This window comes from Mus caroli, chromosome 1 (genome assembly GCF_900094665.2).
Source record: "Mus caroli chromosome 1, CAROLI_EIJ_v1.1, whole genome shotgun sequence".
Taxonomy (NCBI): Eukaryota; Metazoa; Chordata; class Mammalia; order Rodentia; family Muridae; genus Mus; species Mus caroli.
In genome coordinates this window covers 98,470,178-98,474,385 of record NC_034570.1, presented here as the reverse complement: position 1 = coordinate 98,474,385, position 4,208 = coordinate 98,470,178, and the positions used below count along the sequence as shown (strand labels likewise).

Here is a 4,208-nt window from a genome sequence, read left to right as displayed (position 1 = left end):
GTTGTGGGTCTGCTTTAAGATTCTTAATACAACATAGTTGTGCTGTGTGAATGATCATTGAACCAGCCAAGATCTCAAGATCTTGAGCTTAATGCTGAATAAGAGTAGAGCATAAGCTGGGAGTGGTGGTGCATGCCTTTAATGTCAGCACTCAGGAGGCATAGGCATGGGCATGGGCATAGGCATAGGCAGAGAGGCAGAGAGGCAGAGAGAGGCAGAGAGAGGCAGAGAGGCAGAGGGGCAGAGAGAGAGAGGCAGAGAGAGAGAGAGAGAGAGAGAGAGAGAGAGAGAGAGAGAGAGAGAGGCAGAGAGAGAGGCGGGGGCAGAGGCAGAGGCAGAGGCAGGCAGATCTCTGTGATTTTGAGGCCAGCTTTGTCTACAAGTTGAGTGTAGACAAGGGATACACGGAGAAACCCTACCTTTAAAAAAAATAACATAAAAAAGAGTAGAGCATGAGGTACACTGGTTCCTTTGTGCAGAAGTGCATACTATGCCAGTTCACGCATATAAGGGGTGAGTGTGAGGCCAGAGGACCCTCTGACAGAACCTCTTACCTGCCTGTAATTCACAAGTAGGCTAGGCCGTCTGGTCAGTCCCAGCCTGAGATCTGCCTGTCTCCACCTTGCAGCAAAGGGACGACAAACACACAGCACCAGATCCAACGTTTTCACGTGGGTCCTGGGGACCAAACTCAGGCTCTCAGTCTACACAAGGCAAGCATTTTATTAACTGAGTAACCACCCTAGCCTTTTAATTCCCTCCTGATTTCCACATTCTTCCTGTAAGCATTAAGCTTACTATTGGTGTTTGGAAAGAATCCAGACTGAAATAAGAAAAGTCTCTTCTGTTTGCTAAGGTTTTTATTTTTTCATAGATTTTAAAAATTTTTTAAAGTATTTTTTGGAACCTCTGTTAAAACCATGTATATTCTGTTAATATGGTGAAATATGATTAATATGGTCAAAGTGAAATGGACACAGTCTCTTGAATAAACTCAACACAGTGAAGTTGATTTACCTTGCCACATGCTGGGTACAGCATGGGCTTGCTTGATGAGTTGTTTGTCCTAGCCCACAAGCTAACTAACCATCTAGAGCTCAACTGTGGAACAAAGGATGTGTGAAGGGGATTTTAAGAATGATACTTCTCACCTCTCATCTATCTGGTAGAATTCACCAATAAAGCCTTCTGGACAGTGGTGCATTTTCTGATTGTTTGTTTGTGGTGTGTTTTTTAAAATAAGAGTCCAGTTTTAAATAGATAAATAATACTTTGATCTTCTATTTCTCCTTGTGTTGATTTCAGTAAGAGTTTTTAAAAAAACAAACAAACAAACAAACAAACAGAAATATATTTATTCCTCCTAAACCTTTTAATTCATCATTATGAGTTCACTCATAATATTTCATATATTTTAAGGTTTATAGAAACATTTCACTTCTACTATTCAAATTTATGCCTTCTCCTTTTCTATGCTTTTCTGGGGCTTTATCAAATTTGTTAGTTCTGACAAATTACAAGCTTCCAGCTTTGTTAATTTCTACTGTGCACTTTGGTTTTCTGATCCATTAACTACACCTCTTTTTCAAATGTCTTGAGGTCACAGGTGATTTTGAGCCATTCATACTTTGTAACTGATACATTTAAAACTACATGTGTATTTTATCATAGTATGGTGTTAACTCTATCTTCTAAGCTTTGATGTATTTGAATTTTTTATTATTAATACAATATTTTCAGGTTCCTATTGTTCTTCCCATCGCCACCCCCAACCTGTTTTTTTTTTTTTTTCTCTAACATCTTTAATAAGACATTACAGCACACGTGAGGGCTCAAGTGTGTCAGAATGGAAACAAGTTTATTGTGAACCCCATTCCTTTTGACAACTAACATACAGAGTACAAACAGATCAGTCCCCTCTTGCTATTTTATATCACCTTTGAAGACAGCAAACAGTTTTTAAACAAACTTGTCTGTTAAGAGACTCTGCAAACTAAATTACACAGATGTTCGAGTTGTCGTTTCCTCCTTACAGCAGGTTTAACTGCAGCACAGGGGTAGGATCCTGCTGGTAATCCCCACGCTCAGAGTGAAGAGCCATCACCTACTCCCCATCACTGAGATACAGAGTGAAATACCATGTCATCAGCTGCTCAGAAAACAGTTAAATACAAGACTGAAAATGTTCTATTCTGAATTACAACAGTGAAACAAACAGATTTAAACCAAAAATCGTGATCAGGCTCTGAATAACCAGTCATCTGCATAAAGCACTTTCAGAAGCTCTAAAATTGCCATTGAACTAGAATGTAAGATCCACAAGAAAACGGGTAAAACTCTAACGCTAGTCAGCAACATTGTAGCAAACAGTGGATACCACGTGTGAGAGGCAGGGCATTAAATAGAGGGACTGTACTTCTGCGAGGGAGGCTGGGGACAGGGCTGCTGTGCCCTTGAGTCACCTTCCTTCAAACACAGCCGCATGAGCCAGGTGGTCAGTGTATGCTAAGCTGTTCACTAACTGCCCAGGCTACATCATGAGGGATCTGTTTGTTATCCACAGGTCAGGGCCACAGCTCTAAGCAGCTGTCAGTATGGAATGTTCTTCCCATTACGTCACCGTCTAAACTTAAGCTGAGTTCTGGCAGACTTGCCTGCAACCTACACCAGCAGAACTAGTTAAGTCTTCCTTTACCGGCAGACTTTACCTTATCCTACAATGCTCTGCTCGTTCAAGTGGAAGTCAGACTAGACAGCCTTTGATTTCAGGAGCCAGCACTAAGGCTCTAAAATTAGAGTTTTATTTGAAAGACAAAGAATGTTCTGCGAATTAATCTGAAAGAAATCATTCTATTCTTCTTGTTAAATGTAAAAATTCACTCATACAATTAGCTAGATAACTTTCAAAATCTTTCAAAAATTATAGTTCAATTTCAAATGGAAGAATTTGAACAATTTGCAAAGACACAGGCCTTTATAGGTCACACTTGTTCCCTCACACATTGTCCAGAAGGGCTCATTGGCAACTCTACCAATTGTATGAATTGAATCTGTCATCTACAATGACTCCCAGATGGACACACAGGAAATGATCCGAAGTGGGGAATGATGTATAGCTGTGAATACACGGAAGCAGATCAGCCATTCTTTAACCTGCATCAGCTGCCAATAGAATCATGTGCATGATTTAATGAATGAGTCTGCTCTAGTTTAACAAACCTGCCACTGAGCTGAGAAAGGGAGAGAATTGCTCTTGCAACACTAGCTGATCAATTCATTTTTATAAGGCAAATAATAAGGAAAGTTAGAACAATTTCTAGAACCATTTATCCTGTGGTGTTGTAAAATCAAAGCACTACTTTATTAAATGAGTTATTTTACACAATATGAACATCAATATAATTACAATTGTAAAAAAATTTATAACAAGAATGGACTGATTTTTCAGATTTCCACATCAGAGTCAACTGTACATTTACACAGAATTGTCTTTGCATGAAGCCCAAAGGGAACAGCATAAAAATGAGTGTTTCTGTAGCCCCTTTATTGTTTGCTGATCAACAGTTTGTTTAAAAAAGCAGCTGCAGGTTTGTTATCTAAGGTCTGAGACAGTAGAGAGTCAAAGGTATCATGAATTCACCTATAAACAACTTTATGCCTGAACATCAGCCAATTTTGGAGGAAGTGGAGTCTTAGGGTGCTTGCTTTCAAAGTGCTGCTTGAAGGTCTTGGGGTCTGGCATTTGTGTCCTACAGACAATGCAGGTATATTATTAAGGCAGCTTTGGCAGCAGCCTTTTGGTCATGTCCTTGTTTCTTCTTTTGTCCAGCCTGCTTTTTGGCATTTTTCTTGAGACTGAATCTTCTGCTGTCCACGAGCCATATCCGGGCCGGGCCGGTCTGGCGTTCGAGAGACCTCGCAGCGCGAGGAGAGCTGGGCTGGACCAGTAGGGAAGGAAGGGTCGAGCCCAGCACTGCTTGGGGCCTTCGTCACCTGCAGAGGAAGGACCATGCAGAGCCCCGCCGCGCCTGAGCCCAAGGCAGGCCTGCCCTGCTTTGGTTTTTTTTGAGATGGGGTTTTTCTGCATATCCCTTGAACTCAGAGGTCTGCCTGCCTCTGCCTCCCCAGTGCTAGGATTAAAGGTGTATACCACCAACTGCCCAGTCATTGTTCTTTCTTCCTTAACTTTTATTTATCCATTTAATTCC

General features: G+C 41.0%; 1 pseudogene across 1 annotated transcript; it reads right to left on the bottom strand.

The window, feature by feature from the left end:
* Nucleotides 1–3,342: 3,342 nt before the first annotated feature.
* LOC110304898 lies at nucleotides 3,343–3,882 on the bottom strand (annotated as a pseudogene). The gene has a single exon (XR_003837586.1). The product of XR_003837586.1 is annotated as a zinc finger protein 706 pseudogene (transcript).
* Between the last annotated feature and the right edge of the window lie 326 nt (nucleotides 3,883–4,208).